Here is a 24806-nt window from a genome sequence, read left to right on the forward strand (position 1 = left end):
AAGCAAAAAAAAATTATACAATTAAAAGGAGGTAAACTGAAACTCTTTATCCCCTTTGTTAAAAGGTAAATTAATTGTGAGAGCTCAACATAACAATCATCACTGATTTTTTTTTTTTTTTACCATTTAACTCTGGTTCAGATGATAAATAATAATCTATAATGCACCAGTGTATACAAATTTCTTATCACATTTTCCCTTATTTTGTAAAAAAGGAAAATGGATTTCATGCTTAAAAGAAGGATTAGTGTGACATTACTGAAAGACAATTTTGCTATTATCAAAGTTCAAAAAGTACCCACAGGAATCTTTTAGGAAACAGGTTACTGTCCATTTCACAAAATGTGAAATTAGGTGATCATAAATACGCAAGAAAAACAAAACATTTTTTGTCCTTAGTTATATTGCTCCTTTCCGGCCCAAAATTCAGATGAAAAAGATTAAACAGCTTTTGCAGATCATGTCTATCTATTTTAGCAACTTAATGAAAAGCAACCTTCATTTTAAGATAAATATCATAACACCATTTTTGAAACTACAAATTAAACCCTCATCATATAAATGACTGTCAATATGAAATTATTTTATCTTGACAATTACTTACCATAATGAATGAATATAATTTGCAGCTCTTAAATTATTTATTTTTAATTCAAGCAAAGACAATTATGCCACTGCAGTCATTTCCTCATTGGAGTCACTTGATTCATTGTTTAGTTCCAATTCCCCTAAATCTTGGTCTACAGTTATAATAGTTTTCCTCTTGCACTTCTTGGGAACTGCATCATTAGCACAAATTTTTCTTATTTTAGTGTTTGGCAATTTCTTCAGATTAAAGTCACATTCCCTAAACGTTTAGAGGTTACTTGCATTTAGAATGTCTGGAATCTCAAGACCATATCCTTCATACTGCTCTCACTCCCGCTCCATCGTCTGCTTGATGACAGTCTCCCGGGAACGGTGCCACCTCCCCTGCCTGTCCCTGATACTGTTATGTAACTCAGTCTGCTCCAGCTCACTGCTGAATCGATTTTAATATCTTTCAATTAGTTCACAAGCATCTTTCTTTAAATATCCCTTTTTTGGGGGATCAAGATGATTTTGAAACCGCTGCAGGTTTTCACAAATAAGGTTGAAAAAAGCCTCACACAAGGCTTTTTCATTCTTCAATTTTCTGTTTTTCTTGTTTGTGGGCCTCTCTTGTAATTTGAGCTGCTTTTCTACTAAATGGATGGGTTACTTTTTTTTTCCAGTCCCGCACTTTTTCCCTTTGATGTTTTAGGCATGGTGATGTCCTCGCTGTCACGGAGGAGCTCCACACTCTAGACCCAGGCAATCCCACGAACCACAGGAGCAGCAGCTCACACGAGTACCTGGGCTGAATCCCCAAAAGTTTTTGTTTTGTTTTATTTTTTATGAATCCTTTTATTGTGAAAAACAACTAGTCATTTTATTCTAGGTCTAAATTTACCATACAAGATTCTTTCTCATATAAAATTATTTCTCTTTAAGTGTTCTTACCAAAAGATACCTCTTTGTTTCTATAACTTTCTTTACATCTCTCATATTTCCTGGTTCCTTTTACCTTGTTTTATACATAACCTTTAAATAAGCTTTAAATTAGATAAAAATTGTTCACCTTTTTTAAAAGGAAACTTTTTTAAAAAGAATGTTTTCCTACAATATATTTTTATTGGAAAATACCCAAATAATAAAATATTTATTATTTAACTTAATATAACTTCAGATTCTAAATTCTGACACATTTGTCTGTATTCCATTACATTTATCTAATTATTTTATTTTATTCATTTATCCAGATTATTTATAAAAACTGTGATAGTCATCATTTAAAGTTTGAAGCTCACCACTGCAAAATTCTAACTGAGACAATGGAAAAAATATGACCTAAGTGACTCCATCTTTCTTCTAACCTCCAACATGTCCTTGTTCATTCCTGGACTTTGGGAGGAATTTATAGTTCTATTTTTATTAAACTAATATGAATGTTTTATTTATTAAAGATTATACGAGCAAAGATTATTCTGTCTTGCGCTAGGTTTATAGTTTGTAACCACTATGCCAAATTTTGAAACCTTATAGTATTTGGCAGGGATAAGTATGAAATTCCTTAATAATTGCAAACAAAAATGTATGCTAGCAATTCTTAATACATTTATAATATTACTTTACCAATAATTTTAAAGCTAGCTGATTTATTAAAAATTTTACTTAAGTCATGTAAACTTGAAAGTACATTTGAATAGTCTTTCCTTTTTTGATAAAGTATCTGATATAATCACTTTTATTTTTCTTTAAGCCATTTAATTAGAGTTCTTTTATATATTTTCAGTAGTGAATCTTTGTGTACACAACACATAAATACATAGATGTATGCTGATAGAAAGTACACCTTATAGATTCCTAAAGACTTTTCTTCCTATCTTAAGCTTTCAGATTCTTGATAACCTGCTTCAGAAGCCTAGGCGGTTGTCAGCTAAATAGCCTTAAATTTGCATATTAAAGGAAACAACTCAAGTGAAAATTAAATAGCAAAATTTACATCATAAGGTACACAGAGAAAAAGTCTGGTGGTGCTGGAGAAAGATTAAAGATGGATGCCAAGTCAAACATAAAATTATAGAAATCTATCATATAATTGTATAAGGAGACCAATTTTATTTAGATGGAGACTACCTATCTTTTAACTGGATCTCTGAGCTCTGGGCAGAGCCCACACTGAATCCTGGATCTCCAAAATGGGAGAATTATTTGGAGATTAGACCGTGTGATGTTTTTACAATGCACTTAAAAAAATTTTTTTTAAACAAAGACATTTCTAAGTGTCTGAAGTACCCTCTTTCTTAAAAATCCCCAGAGTAGCCTCTGTTGCAATAGTTATTAATGAAGAAAACAGAATTAAGTCAACTGAGAAGAAAAAGAACTTTTGCTCCAAAAAAGACAAGGTCCAAAAAGAGAAAATATAAACAAAACATGAAGACCTTTTAAATACAAACACATGCACACACACACACACTCATCTTGGATGTTAGCCTTTAATTAAGCTGACTTTTAACAACTGAGCTCCTTTTAAAAAAACGTTTTTAAATCTCATTACTATATTTCAGCTAGGACAAATTGCTGCTATTTCAGAAGCACCAAGTATTAAAGCAGAAATGGCTTGATTTAGAAACTGTGAATCCCCAAAATCAGAGACAGGTCGCAGTTTATTAGGAAGTTTATTTTGCCAAGGTTGAGGATGCACATCCATGACATAGCCTCAGGAGGTCCTGACAACATGTACCCAAGGTGGTCAGAGAACAATTTGGTTTTATGCATTCTAGGGAGACATAAGACATCAATCAACATATGCAAGATGAACATTGATTCTGTCTAGAAAGGCGGGAAAACTCAAAGCAAATGTGGGAAAACTTGAAGTGGTGAGGGGGCTTCCAGGTCATAGGTAGATCAGAGGTAAATGGTTGCATTTTTTTGAGTCTCTGATTAGCCTCTCCAAAGGAGGCAATCAGATATGCATTTATCTCAGTGAGCAGAGTGGTGACCTTGAATAGAATGGGAGGCAGGTTGGCTCTAATCAGTTCCCAGCTTGACTTTTCTTCTTAGTTTAGTAATTTGGGGGCCCCAAGATTTATTTTCCTTTCACCAGAATTTGTTCTCAGGATCCAATCATCTTGTACCACGCCCAAATTCCAACATTGGGAATAACATTTAAACATGACATTTGAAGGGGACGAGCACCCAAACCGTATCACCACCCATCAACCATGGAAAACACATTCTTCTGATTTACACAAAAAATATACTCCAAGATTGACCTCATTCTCAGCCATAAAGCAAGTATCAATAAATTCAAAAAAAGTCAAAATTATATCAACCATAGTCTTGAACCACAGTGGAATAAAAATATAAAGCAATACCAAGAATATCTCCAGAAAACATACGATTACATGGAAACTAAACAACCTTCTCCTGAATTACTTTTGGGTAAACAACAAAACTAAGGCAGAAATAAGTTCTTTGAAATAAATGAAAACAGAGACACAACATACCAAAATCTCTGGGATACAGCAAAATAACTCTTAAGAAGAAAGCTTATAGTGCTAAATGCTTACCTCAAAAAGTTTGAAAGATCTAAAGTTAACAACCCACTACAACATCTAGAGGAACTAGAAAAACACACACAAAACTAATGCCAGAGTTAGCAAAATAAAATAAATAACTAAAATTGGAGCAGAACTTAACAAAATTGAGACCCAAAAATCTGTACAGAGAATCAGTAAAACAAAAAAATTGGTTGTTTGAAAGGATAAACAAGATTGATAGACTACTAACTAGATTAACAAGGGAAAAAAAGAGAGCGATCCAAATAAACACAATCAGAAATGACAAAGGGGATTTTAGAATCAATCCAACAGAAATATAAAAGATCACTTGGAGACTATTATGAACACCTCTATGCATACAAACTAGAAAATCTAGAGGAAATTGATACATTTCTGGAAATGGACAATTGCCCAAGATTGAGTCAGGGAGAAATTAAAACCTTGAATAAACCAATATCAAGACCCAAAATTGAATCAGTAATTAAAAACAAAACTTACAAACCAAAAAAATTTTTAGACCAGATGGATTCACAAGAGAATTGTATCAGATGTACAAAGAAGAGCTGGGACCAATTCTACTGAAACTATTTCAAAATAACAAGGAAAAAGAAATCCTGTCTAACCCATTGTGTGAAGCCAGCATCACCCTAACAGCAAAACCAAGCAAAGACACATTGAAAGAATAACATTATGAGCTAATATCTCTGATGAACATAGACAAAAAAGTCCTCAACAAAATATTAGCACACCAAATCTAGCAGCACATCAAAAAGTTAATTCACCATCACCAAGTAGGCTTTATTCCTGGGATGCAAGTTTGGTTCAGCATACACAAATCAATAAATGTGGCTCATCACATACACAGAATTAAAACCAAAGCTGTATGATCATCTCAGTATCTGCAGAAAAAGCTTTTAATAAAATACTTCATTCATACATAATAAAAACACTCAACAAACTAGGCATCAAAGGAACATACATCAAAATAATAAGAGCCATCTATGAAAAACCCACAGCAAATGTCATAGTGAATGGACAAAAACTCGAAACAATTCTTTTGAGAAACAGAAAGATAAGAATCCTTACTTTCACCTTCTATACAACATAGTACTATGAGTGCTGACCAGAGCAATCAGGCAAGAGAAAGAAATAAAAGGCATCTGAATAGGAAAAGATGTCAAACTATCTCTTTTCACTGATGATAAAATTCCTGTACCTAGGAAATCCTAAAAAGTCTCTTCCAAAAGGCTCCTTGAACAGATAAGCCCCTTCAGTAAAGCCATGTGATACAAAATCAATGTGAAAAATCAATAGTATTTTTATATACCAATAACATTCAAGCCTAAAGCCAAATAAAGAACGCAATCCCATTTACAATAGCCACAAAATAAAGCCTAGGAACACATATAACTAAAGAGGTGAATGATCTCTGCAAGAATAACTATTAAACACTGCTGGAAGAAATTACAGATTATACAAATGGAAAAACATTCCATGCTCATAGATTGAAAGAATAAATATCGTTAAAATGGCCATACTATTCTAAGCAGTCTACATATTTAATGCTTCCTATCAACCTGCCAATATCATTTTTCACATACCTAGAAAAAATCATTCTAAAATGTATATGGAATCAAAAAAGAGCACAAATAGCTAAAACAATCTTAAGCAAAAAGAACAAAGCCAGAGACATCAAGTTACTTGACTTTATAATATAAGGCTACAGTAACCAAAACATTATGGTATTGATACAAACACATAAACATAGACCAATGGAACAAAATAGAGAACCCAGAAATAAAGCCACACACCCTCTGATCTTTCACAAAATTGACCACAAAAGCAATGGAGCAAGGACTCCCCATTCAAAAAATGGTGCTAGGATAGCTAGCTAGCTATATGCAGAAGAATGAAACTGAACCCCTACTTTCACTGTATACAAAAATTAACTCAAGATGAATCAAAGACTTAAATGTCAAACCTAAAACTATAATAATCTTAACAGACAGTGTAGGAAACACCATTCTGGACATTGACCTTGGAGAATAATTTATAACTAAGTACTCAAAAAAGATTGCAACAGAAAAAAAATTGACAACTAAGAAATAAACACAGCAAAAAAACTATCAACAGAGTAAACAGACAACCTACATACAGGAGAAAATATTCATAAACTATGCATCTCACAAGGGTCTAATACCCAGAATCTATAAGGAACTTAATAAATTCAACAAGCAAAAAGGAACCCAATTAAAAAATGGGCAAAATACATGAACAGACACTTCTCAAAAGAAGATACATAAGTGGCCAATAAACATATGAATAAATGCTCAACATCATTAATCATCAGAGAAATGCAAATCAAAACCACAATGAGACACCATTCCACAACAGTCAGAATGACTATTATTAAAAAGTCAAAAAACAACTGATGGTGGCAAGACTGCATAGAAAAGGGAGCATGTATACCCTATTTGTGGGAATGTAAATTACTTCAGCCACCGTAGAAAACAGTTTGGAGATTTCTCAAATAACTTGAAACAGAACTACTGATATATGCCCACAGGGAAATGAATCATTCTATCAAAAAAAGCACATGAACTTATATGTTCATTGTGATACTATTCACAATGGAAAATACATGAAATCAACCTAAGTACCCATCAATGGTGGATTAGATAAAGGAAATGTGGTACATATACATCACAGAATACTAGGCAGCCATAAAAAAGAATAAAATCGTGTCCTTTGCCACATCATGGATGCAGCTGGAGGCCATTATCCTAAGCAAAGTAACACAGGAACTAAAAACCAAATACCTCATGTTCTCGCTTATATGTGGGAGCTAAGCATTGAATACTTGTGAACATAAAAAATAGCAACAATAGATATTGCAGACTGCTAGAGAGGAGAGGAAGTGAGGGGGGCAAAGGTTGAAAAACAAACTATTGGCAACTGTTGGGTATTATGCTCAGTACCCTCAGTACCTAGGCGATGAGATTAATTGTATCCCAAACCTCACTGTCATGCAATATACAAATATAACAAGCCTACACATGTACCACTAAATAAGTTGATTTTTTTTTTTAAAAAGCAAAAAAAAAAAAAAAAGAAATAAAGGACATGAAAATTGGAAAAGAAGTCAAACTGTTCTTGTTTACAAATGATATACTCTGATATTTAGAAAACCCTAAAGACTCTGTCAAAAAAATGGAACTAAGAAACAAATTTCATAAACTTGTAGTATACAAAATAAACACAAAAATCCATAGCACTTTATATACCAAAAGTAAATAACCTGAAAAAGAAATTAGGAAATCAATACCATTTATAATAGTTACAAAAATTAAAATACATGAGAATAAACTTAACCAAAGAGTTGAGAGAGATCTCTATAATAAAAGCATAAAACACTGATGAGAGAAATTGGAGAGGATACCAAAAATAGAAAGATATTAAGTGTTCATGAATTAGAAAAACCAAAATTGAATTAATGGGTACATTGAATATAAATAGAAGTTACCAGAGGCTGAGAAGGGTAATAAGGAGGGGAGGCTAAAGAAAATAGAGTTATTTTCCAAACTCTACTTTTGATGGTGCAGAATAAATCTGGGTAAAACTCTGGTGTTTTAGGAAGCCACAACAAATTGTGCTGATAGTCATATATATATATATATATATATATATATATATATATATTACTGTTACCCACTCACAATATTAAAAAGTCAAATTCACTTAGGAAGGTTCTTAATGAGCTGAAAAATGATTAATTTCATTACATCTTAAATCCTTAGTATTTGTATTTTTAATATTCTTTATGACAAATTGAGAAATAGGTATATACCCTTCAGTTTCATACTAGAGCACATTGAGCCCAGCATTTCACTGAAAAAAACTGAGAAATTTGTTGACAATGATAAAATTGAGCACACAAGCAAAAGTTAGAAAACTTGTATGCAGTACCAAAAGCTTGAAAGTTACCCAATAATTAAAGACTTCTTTTTTCAGATTGGTGGTGATATTAGCAAAAGAGATTTCTTGGCACCTTATAACAAAATGTATAAACATTTGGAAGATCTGCAGAAGTCAGTGGATTAATATTTTTCAAATGACCATAGCATGATATTATGAAAGCACACATGAATAAAATATATATTCACAGTAAAGACAAATCAATAGACTTTAACATAACAGTACATGAAAATGTATTTTTTTATATTTCATATTGCAACTAACCTTCATAACGCTACCTCTTGACTTTTAGTGTAGTATCAAATAATTATATCAGATAGCTATTAAATACTCTTTTTCCATCTGCATATTTATGTGAGGCTGGATTTTCTTTATACACTTCATTCATAATAGCAAATTACAACAAAATTAATGTAGAAGCAGATGTGAGAATACAGCTATCTCCTATGAAGTTAAACATTTTAAAAATATGAAACAATGCCATTCTTGTCACTTAGGTTTTTTTTGGAAAATAGAGTTATTTTCCATAAAATATCTTATGCTATCACAAAAAATGTAATTTATGTTAACATTTAATTAGTTTATTCTTATTTCTAATAAATATACTGTTTAGAATTATTAGTTTTATTTTTTAATACTGTAAATTTTGACAGATGTACACTTTATTAGTCAGTGTTCTCTAAAGAAACAGAACCAACAGGATGCATGTAGATATATCAGAGAAGATTTATTATGGGAATTGACTCACTTGATTATGGAGGCCAAGAAGTCCCACTACATTTTGTTTGCATGCTGGAGAATTAAAAGAGCTGGATAGTTTTTAAGGTCCATCTCAACTGAAACATCCAGAGCTGTGTCTTAATATCTCCCAAGCTTCAACCTGCATATAATACTTCTCATTAATTTATCAGACAAAAGCAAGGGGTGTGTATGAGAGAAGTCCTGTGATAAATACTCTTTTCTTTGACTGTAATGAATGAGAATAATTTGGGGGCCCCCAAATGGGCCAACCTGAATTGGGGTACATTTCCACTGATGTCAGTCACAAGGATCAGCTTGGAAACCCAAGCATTTCCTGATCCTTAAGATTTATTCATTTTCTTCTGCCATATATCCCCATAAAATAGAGTGCCCTGCTCAGTGAAAGGTTTCATTTTATGCCCTTTGGCCTGCCCTGAGAAGCCCTGGAGGTGGAAGTTAGGATGGGTGTAAGCCATACTCACTTCTCAAGACTGTTCCATCACACACCAAGAGACAGGGTATCTTTTTGTGCTCTGTAGAAAAGTGCTGAATGCATCACTAGACACAACTCAAACTCTATTTATTCCGATCATGTTTCCAGTTACTTTTCACCACCCTTGCATAGGGGGCCTCCAGCAAAGACATCTTGATGACCAGATTTGCTCGACAAAGAAAACTTCCCATGTGATAACTAGGTGACATAGAGATTAGGTTAGAACATTTGGCTTCTGGCTCATTCTGCCATATATCTTGTATATATGCTTAAAAGTTCCCTCTCATAGCTCAATTCCATGAGCCTCTATCTAAAGTCAGCTGTAGTCTCCAACTCATACCTCAAACTAGTTACTCATAGGCCACTCATAGTCATAACATTCCAAACCTGCCCATGCCCAGACTTCCTTCCTTCCTAACACACTCCAAAGGAATCTACCCTCCTCATGCAGTTTTACCTCTTTCAAACAGAGCAAGCTATTTACAGTAAACAGAGGTACCCAAGATCTGTTCTCACCTCTCGGTTTTCCATCATTTGGGCTGGATACCTCAGAATAGGTTCTAAACTTGGTTTGTGGTGGGGCGAGGGAGGGGGGATTCAATTCCTGAGTTGATTTGGTTGCCATCTAATAAGAAGTAGGTCGCTCATATATCCACCTGCGTTAACTTTAAAGTGGAAGTCCTCCTTAACACCTGATCCCAATCCCCCTAACAACCCTGACAGATAATAACAATAAACGATAATGTGTACCATTTATTGACCATTACCGTGTTATAGGCACTGTGAGAGAAACACTTTGTATGTGTTATCTCTTTTAGTCATCATTGTAACTCTAAGAAAGATTCTCTTATTGTCCATTCTAAGATGTATTAACTTAGACTTAAAACAGAAGAGCCGGAATCCAAAGCAAGGTCTAATTCCAAAACCTGGATGTTAATCCCTGCTGGACTGAGTCTCAAAATGAGGAAAAAATGCAGGTTAGGTATTAATTCAAGACTCTTCTCTGTCCACACCACCACCCCCCCACCCCTACAGCTATTTTATAAACCAAGAGTTTAATTTTAGGATATCTAGAAACGCTTAAAAATAAAGTTCAGCCCAATTGTCCCAGATCCACCACCCACTCCAACACACAGCTATTTGTTCTTTGCCACTTTCCTTGTCTGAATACTCAAGACAAAGTTAAATATAGGTATAGATAGAAAGGTGTTCAGTGAACTGAGAGGACTGGCACTAGTCAAAAATTCAAAATACTTTACTTTTCTTTGTTATGTTCCTTTCACGTTCTGAAAAAACCATCCTGTCCCTTTCTTCTGCTTTTTTTTCTCAGAAATCTTTCCCTGTCCTCTTGTTATCTAAAGTGCATTCCATCATGGTCCACAGTGTCCCACACTCCAGATTTTCTCTAGCTACCCAAATCATCCTATACACTATATGGTAGGAATGCAAACTAATAACACTACACTATTATAATAAATTGATAATGCAGCTGTTTGTTTCTTACTAATAGACTTACCTGTAACCATTCCCCCATTCCTTATGCTGTTTTCACCAGCTGCTATTTCTACAGCTTTAAATGTTCTTAAAGGCATATTTTGTTTCTTTCATTCATTTGGTTTCTATTGTTATAAAGAGACATTATTTGACACAATAAACTCAGGGACTCTATTCATTTTTACATTCTTCCTGGAATGCTTCTAATCTCAATTGTTTGAGCATTTGGATATTGGATTCACCTGGCCAATGTGCAAAGCAGAGGTAGTAAGGAAATGGGCAACTGGGATAATTTCTGAGGGGCCCTAACAACATACACACTTTACAATACATGTCATATCACTTGTTGCAGATTTATTTCAACATTAAACTCCTCCATATAATGTCAGCCTTTATAGTCTGGAGCACATGCAATCCATTCACAACCCACAAAAATTTGAACAAGGGCTGAGACTGAGACAGAGGAGATTTTTTCATCCATCTTTTCCTAGTTACCTAGGATTTAGAAGGTATATTAGGGTTTTCCAGAAAACAAATTATATAATTCACACACACACATACACACATCTATACCCATACTTTGTGTTGAGTATTAAGACAAGGAGAGAGGCAAAGAACAAATAGCTGTGTGTTGGAGGAGGTAGTGGCAAGCACTTACAGTAATCTGAAATAAGGGGCTGAACTTTAAAAGTTTCCATATATCCTAAAATTAAACTCTTGATCCATAAAATAGCTGAAAGTGTGTGTGGGATGGGGGCAGAGAAGGATTTTGAATTAATGCCTAACCTTCCTCAGTGTGTGTGTGTTTGTATGTGTGTGTGAATTATATATTCTCTTTTCTGGAAAACCCCAACATAATTTCCAAGTTTAAGGTAACTAGGGAAAGACGGGTGATAAAAAATCTCCTCTATCTCAGTCTCAGCATTTGTTCAAATTTTTGTGGATTGTGAGTAGATTGCCATGTGCTATATGGCAATCCAATCACAATCTCTCTCTGTGTGTGTGTGTGTTTCTATCTCTCTCTCTCTCACACATACACACACACACATACACACACACACACACACACACACACACACAGAGATTATAGGAACTGGTTCACAGGATTATGGAAACTGAGAAGTTTCATAATATGCTATTTGCAAGTTGGAGGAAAAGCCAGTGGTGTAACTCAGCCCAAGTCCGAAGGCCTGAGAACCAGAGAAGCCAATGGTGTAATTCTCTGTCTGACTCCAAAGGCCTGAGAACCAGGAGTTCCAATGCCCAAGGGCAGGAGAAGAGAAATGTCCCAGCTCAAGTAGAGAGAATTCACTCTGCCTCTGCCTCTTTGATCATTTCTGTCCTAAATGGATTGAATGATACCCATCTACATCAGTGAGGATGACTCTTCTTTATTCAGTCTACTGATTCCAAAGCTGATCTCTTCTGGAAACATGCTTATGGACACACCCAGAAATAATCTTTACCAGCTGTCTGGGCATACCTTAGCCCAGTCAAGTTGATGCATAAAGTTAACCATCACAGAAGGCTTGGTACCAGTTGATGACCCTGAGAAAATCAAGGATGTTCTGGAGTTTTTGAGATGTCCTGGTGAATATATCATAAATGGGGTATAGTGGTCCAAGTTGTCTATCATCTCCTGTATGGAATGGGCAAAGAGTAAGGAGATGTAATTGTTGCTTCTCTCTCACTCCTACATCTATACATCCAAGTCTGTTCTTGTCTTTTTCAGCCACACAGCTAAGATTTCAAGCAAAATCAACATAGAGATTATAGAGAATGAACTTTGTCTAAGAAGACAACACTTCTACTCCCAAGTCTCAGATCCTAAAACACTACCTGTTGCACTGTAGGTGTGCAACACATATTTGTTAAATAAATTTAAAATATTTACACTAATAATAACTGCCATTTACTAGGTGCATGTTAAGTACTTGGCAACGTACTGAGCAACTTATAGACCAAATTACATCCCAAGGAGTAAAATTCTCATTTCACATTTGAAAAACTTGAGAAACAGAAATGACAAAAGACTATCCAAAGCCCACACAGCTTGCAAGTGTACTTGAGCCCCCACTCACTCTGACCTAAATAACTTGTCTCAATACTCCTGTGTCCACCTAGGCTGCAGGAGACATCTCCTTCTTCATCTCTGAAATGAAATTTTTTTCCACGTTTTTCACAATAATCATACCTTCACAGCTCTCTCTCTCTCTCTCTCTCCTTGCTTTGTTTCTTCAACTCCCAAATATTCCTGTCTCAGGCAATATATTAGTCCAATCTTACACTGCTACACAGAAATACCTGAGACTGGGTAATTTATAAGTAAAAGTGATTTAATTGGCTCACTATTCCACAGGCTGTACAGAAAGCATGATTCTGGCATTGACTTGGCTTCTGTTGAGGCCTCACGAAACTTAGAATCATGGTGAAAGTCAAAGGGAAAGCAAACCACTCACATGGCCAGAGCAGGAAGAAGGCAGAAAGGGGGGATGTGGCACACACTTTTAAACAACCGGATCTCATGAGGACTCACTCACTATCATAAGAACAGCACCAAGGGGGGAATCCACTCCCATGATCTGATCACCTCCCACCAGGCTCCACCTCCAACATTGGAGATTACATTTTGACATGAGATTTGGGCAGGGACACAGATCCAAACCATATCAGGCAACAACAGCAAAAGTCTTTCCTTAATTTATTGCCCTTTTTATATCCTTTCAAAGCCAAAAAGACAAAGGTCTTGAGTGTTCTAACACACTCTCTCCCCAGTGCCCCACAATTTGGTTTCTGTACATTTAACTTTGCTGAAATTTAGTTTTGGGGTATTAATCACCAAAACTTTTTCTTAAGTTCATTTTGATATTTTGCCAAATGATCTGTGAAACACTTGGCCAAATTTCCTTTAGTAGCCCATTAATTTATTCTATATTTAATAATTTTTCCCCTTCTCTTTGAAAAAAAGGAAATAAATTGTCACTATCATATTCCATTCTCAAGTAAGTCAGACGATATTATCTGTGAACCTTCTGTGAAGTAAACACACAGAGACACATAGCAGGTCTCCTAAAGTGTTTGTAGAAATTGGTGGGTGGGTTTTAATTGCACCAATGCAAGATTGACTCTCAGTCATTCACAAGTAAGACCAAAGAAGAAATGGCAGATACCTTCAGCAGCCATTGGAAACATCTCAAATATCTCCCAGGCAGCAAACAGAAGCTGACAGCTTTAGGGTTCTAGGTTTCCAAGAAAATTGTTTTACAGTCCATATGAAGGGTCTAAAGATACATCCATCCATCCTCAACCCTCCCTCTTCACCTACCTCACATCCAGGGACTCAGGAGTCTTGTCAAGGACTGGTGTGATTTTAGTAGAACCTCAGAGTCATGCAAAAGGTGCATTTTTTATGGCAATTCAGTAGTTTTGTACCTTATTTTTAAAGAAATTGTATTGAGTTTATAATTATGTGTATCTATGGTATAAAATGCAATGTTATAATATAATATAGCATTATATATGTTATAATGGTCTTTCTGGCATTGAAAGGATATAAAATGTAGAAGGATTTAATCAAGCTAGTTAACATATCAATCACCATACATATTTATTTTTGTGGTAAAAACATTTGAAATTTACTCCCTTAGCAAGTCTGAAATATACAATAAATTATTAACAATAGTTGCTAGGATGTAAAATGGATGTCAATGACTTGTTTTTTTCTGCTGCACTGAAACTTTATCTTCTCTTACCAATATCTCCCCACTCTGCTGCCCCTACCCGCAGCCTCTGGTAGCCACCATTCTACCCCCTACATCTAATAACTTTAACATTCCACCTGCAAGTGAGGACCTGAAGCATTTGTCTTTCTGAGCCTGGCTTATTGTACTTAACTTCATGTCCTCCAGGTTAATCCACGTTGTCTCAAATGACAGAATTTCCTTCTTTTTAAGGCTATATAGTATTCCACGGTGTACTATATGTGTACAAAACATACCACATTTTCTTTATACATCATCCATTGATGGGTACTTAGTTTGATTCCACATCTTTGCTATTTTGAATAATGCTGTAATGATCATGGGAGTACAGATAACTCTTTAACATACTAATTACATTTCCTTTGGGTATATAACCAGTAATGGTATTCTATATTAAATTATTACATCTGTTTATATCACCAGTCTCCCTTATGAGATCATCAGCTGTTGGACTGTTCTGTTCATCTTTGCATCCCCAAGATCAATCATAGTATCTGGCATTAGCCAGAATTTGGGACTTATTTATTGAATGAGAAGAAATATGGATGAGTAAATTACTTAACTGAGGAGACCCTATGTTTCTGTAACCTGAGATGGTCAAGATTCCAGCACCCATCATGGTAAGAAAGAAAAATATCTTTGGCCCCTCAAATCATTAAGCAAAAGGGAAAAGTCAAGCTGGGAACTGCGTAGAGCAAACCTGCCTCCCATTCTATTCAAAGCCACCCCTCTGGTCTCTGAGATAAATGCATATCTGATTGCCTCCTTTGGAGAGACTCATCAGAAACTCAAAAGAATGCAACCATTTGTCTCATATACCTGCGACTTGGAAGTTCTCTCCCAACTTTGAGTTGTCCCACCTTTCCAGACATAATCAATGTTTATTTTACATATGTTGATTAATGTCTCGTGTCTCCCTAAAATGTATAAAATTAAACTATGCTCTGACCACCTTGGGCACATGTTGTCAGGTCCTTCTGAAGCTGTGTTACACACGTGCATCCTTGGCAAAATAAAATTTCTAAATTAACTGAGACCTGTCTCAAATTTTCAGGGTTCACATTTTGGTAACTATGAAGGGATTCTGAGTGGAGCTGTCGCTGAACTTTGAGAAATCTCCTCTCAGTGCCAGATACCAGCATGAGCTAACTTTATGACTCAAACCAACAGAACAATTTGCTGAGGTCTGAGAGAACCCCCTTCAGAGAATCCTTAATCTCCTCAAATTTTGTTTAGATCTAAAGTTTATTTTGCTGTACAACTCCCTCTTTTATTGGAGTTTTACTTGATTCCAACAAGAAAGACAAGTTTTTCTACTTCCATGATTATGGAAGGTGGGTAACTCCTTTGTGGAGTTTGAGCTCACTTCTGACAAGGAAGATGAGGTTTTTTTTTTTCTGCTTCTAGGATGGTAGACAGCTGTCTTCAGCCTGAGACTCATCCTTAGGTAAGTAGCTAAATTGAGGTTTTGTCTTGGCTAAAGTTAACAACAAGCTGGTCTTAATTTCTCCTTATCATTAGAGCGCTAAGTAGTCATATAAGTTGTGCAATCATTTGTTTGGCTTAACTTTTTGTTGTTGTTGTTGTTGTTTGTTTCTGCTCTTGTCATTGTTCCAGTCTTTTTCCCATTAAGTTTGATTGACTCTATCTGACTTGATCAAATCTGAAGGAAGTTCCAACTTATGGGGAATAAGTCCTCTGAAGTGGCTAAATTCCCCTAAAAAAAGAGGTGTGTGTGTGTGCATATGTGTATGTTTGTATTTAAAAGGCCCTCAAGTTTTTATTTTTGTTTTTCTTCTAGGAACTTGTCTTTTTTTCAGTACAAGTTTTTTTCTTCTCAGTTGATTGAATTCTGTTTTCTTCACTTACTTTGGCTGTCTCTCTTTTCTCTGGCACCCTCTGCTGCATGGGGACCTCAGATAGTTTATAATATCCTGGGGTTTCTTAAAGAAAATGAAGAAGGTACCAGACTCCCTTTAGGGGAGAAACCTGTTTTTTCTTATGTAACCCCAAGAAAGTAAACAGAAAAGTTTGTCTCAGATGTTGAACTGCCTACTTTTGTATTGTGTTACCTTTTATTTTGGACAAAAATAGTTATCACAACAGAGGTTACTATTGGGTTTTTAAGGAAGAGTGTGATCTAGAAATTTAGAAATGTCTTTGTAAAAAAGAAATTGAAGTGCATCATAAAAGCATCACATGGTATAATCTCATTATAATTTTCCTTTTTTGGAGACCCAGGATTCAATATGGGCTCTGCCCAGAGCTCAGAGGTGCATTTAAAAGATAGGTAGTCCCTACCTAAATAAAATTGGTCTCCTTATACAATCCTATGATAGATTTATGTAATTTTATGTTTGATTTGGCATCCATCTTTAATCTCCCTTAAACACTACCAAACGTTTCCTCTCTGTACCCTATGATGTAAATTTTGCTATTTCATTTTCACCTGAGTTGTTTCCTTTAATATGCAATTTTAAGGCTATTTAGCTGAAAACTGCCTAGGGTTGGAAACAGGTTAAGAATCTGAAAGTCTAAGATAGGAAAAAAAGGTTTTTCATAAATCTATAAGATGTACTTCTATTGGCATGCCTAATACTTCTATATATTAAAGTGTTGTGTACACAATGTTTCACTACTGAAAATATATTTAAGAGCTCTAATTAATTGGCTTAAGGAAATAACCAAATTACTTTATCAGCAAAAATAAAAGACTAGTCAAATGCTTATTCAAGCTTACATAACTTAAGTAAAAGCTTTAATAGACAAGTTAGCTTTAAAATTATTGGTAAAGTAATATTAGGAATGTCTTAAGAATTGCCAGCATACATTTTCGTTTGCAATTTATAATCAAGAAATTTCATACTTATCCCTTCCAAATACTGCAATATATCAAAATTTGGCATAAGGGTTACAAAACTATAAATCCAGCCCAAGACAGAATGATCATTGCTTGTGGGACCCTTAATAAATAAGACATTCATATTTATTTAATAAAAATAACTGCATCTTGAATTTAGTAAGGTTACCATAACTTCTAATCTTTCGGCTTTAGTCAGTGAAGTCCATAGGCAGTAAGGTTTGTTTTGGGAAAGGACTGTTATTGTCTTTGTCTCAAAGCTAAACTATAAACTAAGTTCCTCCCAAAGTTAGTTCAGCCTATGCCCAGGAATGAACAAAGACAACTTGGAGGTTAGAAGGAACATGGAGTTAGTTAGGTCAAATCTTTTTTTCCTGTCTCAGTTATAATTTTGTGATGGTGGTCCTACACCTTAATACTGACAATCACAATTTTTATAGATAATCTAGGTAAATGATTAAAAAATAAAATAATTAGGTAAATGTAATAGGATAAATACTTGTAGACAAACTCATAATTTAGAATCTAAAGTTATTCTAAATTAATAGTACATATTTCATTATTTGGGTATTTTCCAATAAAAATATATTTGTAGGAAAACATTTTTTCTTAAAAACATGTGCACCTTTTTAAAAAAAAGGTGAACAATTTTCATCTAATTCAAAGCTTATTTAAAGGTCATGGATAAAACCAGGTAAAAGGAACCAGGAAATAAAAGAGATGTAAAGAGGTTATAAAAATAGTTTTTTTAATAAGAAAGCTTAAAGGGAGATAATTTCACATGAGAAAGAATCTTGTATGATAAACTTAGTCTGAGAATAAAATGACTGGTTGTTTAAAAAGCAAGGATGTTCACGGCAAACCAGAAAGTCCAAGCATGTCATAAATGGTCTGTGCAAATCACAGTAAGGTGATTTATTTTTTTTTAAAAGAAAAAAAAGTTTCTTTTTTTTTTTAAATTATACTTTAAGCTCTGGGATACATGTGCAGAAAGTGCAGGTTTCTTACATAGGTATACATGTGCCATGGTGGTTGGCTGCACCCATCAACCCATCTTCTACATTAGGTATTTCTCCTAATGCTATCCATCCCCTTGCCCCCACCCCCCAACAGGCCCTGGGGTGTGATGTTCCCCTCCCTGTGTCCATGTGTTCTCATTGTTCAGTTCCCACTTATGAGGGACAACATGTGGTGTTTAGTTTTCTGTTCCTGTGTTAGTTTGCTGAGAATGATGGTTTCCAGCTTCATCCATATCCCTGCAAAGAACATGAACTCATTCTTTTTTATGGCTGCATATTATTCCATGGTGTATATGTGCCACATTTTCTTCATCCAGTGTATCATTGATGGGCATTTAGGTTGGTTCCAAGTCTTTGCTATTGTGAACAGTGCTGCGATAAATATACATGTGCATGTGTCTTTATAGTAGAATGTTTTATAATCCTTTAGATATATAGCCAGTAATGGGATTGCTGGGTCCAATGGTGTTTCTGGTTCTAGATCCTTAAGGAATGGCCAAACTGTCTTTCACAATGGTTGAACTAATTTACACTCCCGCCAACAGTGTAAAAACATTCCTATTTCTCCACATCCTCTCCAGGATATATTGTTTCCTGACTTTGGATATATTGTTTCCTGACTTTTTAATGATTGCCATTCCAAGTGGTAGGAGATGGTATCTCATTATGGTTTTGATTTGCATTTCTCCAATGACTAGTTATGATGAGCTTTTTTTCATCCATTTGTTGGCCACATAAATGTCTTCTTTCGAGAAATGTCTGTTCATATTCTTCTCCCACTTTTTGTTAGGTTTTTTTCCTGCAAATTTCTTTAAGTTCCTTGTAGATTCTGTATATTAGCCCTTTGTCAGACAGATAGATTGCAAAAATTGTCTCACATTCTGTAAGTTGCCTGTTCATGCTGATACTTTTTTTGGCTATGCAGAAGCTCTTTAGTTTAATTAAATCCAATTTGTAAATTTTGGCTTTTGTTGCAATTGCTTTTGGTGTTTTAGTCATGAAGTATTTGTCCATGCCTATGTCCTGAATGGTATTGCCTAGGTTTTCTTCGAGGATTTTTATAGTTTAAGGTCATACATTTAAGTCTTTGATCCATCTTGAGTTAATTTTTGTATAAAGCGTAAGGAAGGTGCTTGGTTTCAGTTTTCTGTGTATGGCTAGCCAGTTCTCCCAACTCCATTTATTAAAAATAGGGAATCCTTGCCCTATTGCTTGTTTTTGTCAAGTTTGTCAAAGATCAGATGCTTGTAGGTGTGTGGTGTTATTTCTGAGGCCTCTATTCTGTCCCATTGGTCAATATATCTGTTTTGGTACCAGTACCATGCTGTTTTGGTTACTGTAGCTTTGTAGAATAGTTTGAGGTCAGGTAACATGATGACTCCAGCTTTATTCTTTCTGCTTAGGATTGTCTTGGCTATACAGGTTCTTGTTTGGTTCCATATGAAACTTAAAGTAGTTTTTTGTCTGGACACTGTGGCTCACACCTGTAATCCCAGCACTTTGGGAGGCCAAGGTGGGCGGATCACAAAATCAGGAGATTGAGACCATCCTGGCCAAAATGGTGAAACCCCTTCTCTACTAAAAATACAGAAATTAGTCGGGCATGCTGGCGGGTGCCTGTAATCCAAGCTACCAGGGAGGCTGAGGCAGGAGAATTGCTTGAACCTGGGAGGCAGAGGTTGCAGTGAGCCAAGATTGTGCCACTGCACTCCAGCCTGGGTGACAGAAGGAGACTCCGTCTCAAAAAAAAAAAAAAATAGAAATTTAAAGTAGTTTTTTCCAATTCTGTGAAGAAAGTCGATGGTAGCTTCATGGGAATAGCATTGGATCTATTAATTACTTTGGGCAGTATGGCCATTTTTCACTATATTGATTCTTTCTATCCATGAACATGGAATGTTTTTCCATTTGTTTGTGTCCTTTCTTATTTCCTTTAGCAGTGGTTTGTAGTTCTCCTTGGAAAGCACCCTCACATAGTCATGGGGGGTGGTTCCAAGATGGCTGAATAGGAACAGCTCCAATCTACAGCTCCCAGCAAGAGCAATGCAGAAGACAGGTGATTTCTGCATTTTCCAACTGAGGTACTGGGTTCATCTCACTGGGGCTTGTTGGACACTGGGTGCAGTGCACCGAGCATGAGCCGAAGCAGGGCGAGGCATCACCTCACCCAGGATGTGCAAAGGGTCAGGGAATTCCTTTTCCTAGCCAAGCAAAGCTATGACAGATGGCACCTGGAAAATTGGGTCACTCCCACCCTAATACTGAGCTTTTCCAATAGTCTTAGCAAATGGCACACCAGGAGATTATATCCTGTGCCTGGCTCAGAGGGTCTCATGCCCACAGAGCCTCACTCATTGCTAGCACAGCAGTCTGAGATCAAACTGCAAGGTGGCAGTGAGGCTGGGGGAGGAGGCTTGAGTAGGTAATCAAAGTGGCTGGGAAGCTCGAACTGAGTGGAGCTCACCACAGCTCAAGGAGGCCTGCCTGCCTCTGTAGACTCCACCTATGGGGGCAGGGCATAGCCAAACAAAAGGCAGCAGAAACCTCTGGAGACTTAAATGTCTCTGTCTGACAGCTTTGAGGAGAGTAGTGGTTCTCCCAGCATGGAGTTTGAGATCTGAGAATGGACAGACTGCCTCCTCAAATGGGTCCCTGACCACTGAGTAGCCTAACTGGGAGGCACCCCCCAGTAGGGGCAGACTGATACCTCACACGGCCGGGTACCCCTCTGAGACAAAACTTCCAGAGGAACAATCAGGCAGCAACATGCTGATCAGTAATATTTGCCATTCTGCAGCCTCCGCTGCTGATACCCAGGAAAACGAGGTCCGGAATACACCTCCAGCAAACTCCAACAGATCTGCAACTGAGGGTCCCGACTGTTAGAAGGAAAACTAACAAACAGAAAGGACATCCACACCAAAACCCCATCTGTACATCACCATCATCAAAGACCAAAGGTAGATAAAACCACAAAGATGGAGAAAAAACAGAGCAGAAAAAATGAAAATTCTAAAAATCAGAGTGCCTCCCCTCCTCCAAAGGAACGCAGCTCCTCATCAGCAATGGAACAAAGCTGGACAGAGAATGACTTTGATGAGTTGAGAGAAGAAGGTTTCAGACAACCAAACTCCTCCAAGCTAAAGGAGGAAGTTCGAACCCATCACAAAGAAGTTAAAAACCTTGAAAAAAGAATAGATGAATCGCTAACTAGAATAACCAATGTAGAGAAGTCCTTAAATGACCTGACGGGGCTGAAAACCATGGCACAAGAACTACGTGATGAATGCACAAGCTTCAATAGCTGATTCAATCAACTGGAAGAAAGGATATCAGTGATGGAAGATCAAATGAATGAAATGAAGTGAGAAGAGAAGTTTAGAGAAAAAAGAATTTAAAAAACCGAACAAAGCATCCAAGAAAGATGGGACTATCTGAAAAGATCAAATCTACGTCTGATTGAAGTACATGAAAGTGATAGGGAGAATGGAATCAACTTGGAAAACACTCTGCAGGATATTATCCAGGAGAACTTTCCCAATCTAGCAAGGCAGGCCAATATTCAAATTCAGGAAATACAGAGAAGCCACAAAGACACACCTTGAGAAGAGCAATGCCAAGACACATAATTGTCAGACTCACCAAAGTTGAAATGAAGGAAAAAATGTTAAGGGCAGCCAGAGAGAAAGGTCTGGTTACCCACAAAGGGAAGCCCATCAGACTAATAGCTGATCTCTCGGCAGAAACTCTACAAGCCAGAAGAGAGTGGGGGCCAATATTCAACATTCTTAAAGAAAAGAATTTTCAATCCAGAATTTCATATCCAGCCAAACTAAGCTTCATAAGTGAAGGAAAAATAAAATACTTTACAGACAAGCAAATGCTGAGAGATTTTGTCACCACCAGGCCTGCCTTACAAGAGCTCCTGAAGGAAACACTAAACATGGCAAGGGAAAACCAGTACCAGCCACTGCAAAAACATGCCAAATTGCAAAGACCATCAATGCTAGGAAGAAACTGCATCAACTAATGAGCAAAATAACCAGCTAACATCATTATGACAGGATCAAATTCACACATAACAATATTAACCTTAAATGTAAATGGGTTAAATGTTCCAATTAAAAGACACAGACTGGCAAATTAGATAAAGAGTCAAGACCCATCGCTGTGCTGTATTCAGGAAACCCATCTCACATGCAGAGACACATATAGGCTCAAAATAAAGGGATGGAGGAAGATCTACCAAGCAAATGGAAAACAAAAAAAGGCAGGGGTTGCAATCCTGGTCTCTGATAAAACAGACTTCAAACCAACAAAGATCAGAAGAGACAAAGAAGGCCATGACATAACGGTAAAGGGTTCAATTCAACAAGAAGAGCTAACTATCCTAAATATATATGCACCCAATACAGGGGTACCCAGATTCATAAAGTAAGTCCTTAGAGACTTGCTTTAAAGAGACTTAGACTCCCACACAATAATAATGGGAGACTTTAACACTCCCCTGTCAACATTAGACAGATCAATGAGACAGAAAGTTAACAAGGATATCCAGGAATTGAACTCAGCTCTGCACCAAGCCGAACTAATAGACATCTACAGAACTCTCCACCTCAAATCAACAGAATATACATTCTTCTCAGCACCACACTGCACTTATTCCAAAATTGACCACATAGTTGGAAGTAAAGCACTCCTCAGCAAATGTAAAAGAACAGAAATTATAACAAACTGTCTCTCAGACCACAGTGCAATCAAACTAGAACTCAGGATTAAGAAACTCACTCAAAACCACTCAACTACATGGAAACTGAACAACCTGCTCCTGAATGACTACTGGGTACATAACGAAATGAAGGCAGAAATAAAGATGTTTTTTGAAACCAATGAGAAAAAAGACACAACATACCAGAATCTCTGGGCCACATTGAAAGCAGTGTGTAGACGGAAATTTATAGCACTAAGTGCCCGTAAGAGAAAGCAGGAAAGATAAAAAATTGACACCCTAACATCACAATTAAAAGAACTAGAGAAGCAAGAGCAAACACATTCAAAAACTAGCAGAAGGTAAGAAATAACTAAGATCAGAGCAGAACTGAAGGAGATAGAGACACAAAAAAACCCTTCAAAAAATCAATGAATCCAGGAGCTGGTTTTTTTAGAAGATCAACAAAATTGATAGACTGCCAGAAAGACTAATAAAGAAGAAAAGAGACAGAATCAAATAGATGCAATAAAAAAATGATAAAGGGGATATCCCCACCGATCCCACAAAAATTCAAACTACCATCAGAGAACATTCTGAACACCTCTATGCAAATAAAATAGAAAATCTAGAAGAAATGGATAAATTCCTGGAAACAAACACCCTCCCAAGACTACACTAGGAAGAAGTTGAATCTCTGAATAGACCAATAACAGGAGCTGAAATTGAGGCAATAATTAATAGCTTACCAACCAAAAAAAGTCCAGGAACAGATGGATTCACAGCCAAATTCTACCAGGAGTACAAGGAGGAGCTGGTACCATTCCTTCTGAAATTATACCAATCAATAGAAAAAGAGGGAATCCTCCCTAACTCATTTTATGAGACCAGCATCATCCTGATACCAAAGCCTGGCACAGACACAACAAAAAAAGAGAATTTTAGACAAATATCCTTGATGAACATTGATGCAAAAATCCTCAATAAAATACTGGCAAACCAAATCCAGCAGCACATCAGAAAGCTTATCCACCATGATCAAGTGGGCTTCATCCCTGGGATGCAAGGCTGGTTCAACATATGAAAATCAATAAACATAATCCAGCATATAAACAGAACCAAAGACAAAAACCACATGATTATCCCAATAGATGCAGAAAAGGCCTTTGACAAAATTCAACAGCCCTTCATGCTAAAAACTCTCAATAAATTAGGTATTGATGGGACGTATCTCAAAATAGTAAGAGCCATTTATGACAAACCCATAGCCAATATCATACTGAATGGGCAAAAACTGGAAGCATTCCCTTTGAAAACTGGCACAAGACAGGGATGCCCTCTCTCACCACTCCTATTCAACATAGTGCTGGAAAATCTGACCAGGGCAATCAGGCAGGAGAAGGAAATAAAGGGCATTCAATAGGAAAAGAGGAAGTCAAATTGTCCCTGTTTGCAGATGACATGATTGTATATCTAGAAAACCCCATTGTCTCAGCCCAAAATCTCCTTAAGCTGATAAGCAACTTCAGCAAAGTCTTGGGATACAAAATCAATGTGCAAAAATCGCAAGCATTCTTATGCACAAAAAACAGACAGAGAGCCAAATCATGAGTGAACTTCCATTCACAATT

At 36.3% G+C, this 24806-nt stretch overlaps 1 pseudogene; it reads right to left on the bottom strand.

The window, feature by feature from the left end:
• Positions 1-616: 616 nt before the first annotated feature.
• Positions 617-1665, bottom strand: LOC101125258 (translation machinery-associated protein 16-like; annotated as a pseudogene).
• Positions 1666-24806: the final 23141 nt, after the last annotated feature.

This window comes from Gorilla gorilla, chromosome 9 (assembly GCF_029281585.2).
Source record: "Gorilla gorilla gorilla isolate KB3781 chromosome 9, NHGRI_mGorGor1-v2.1_pri, whole genome shotgun sequence".
Taxonomy (NCBI): domain Eukaryota; kingdom Metazoa; phylum Chordata; class Mammalia; order Primates; family Hominidae; genus Gorilla; species Gorilla gorilla.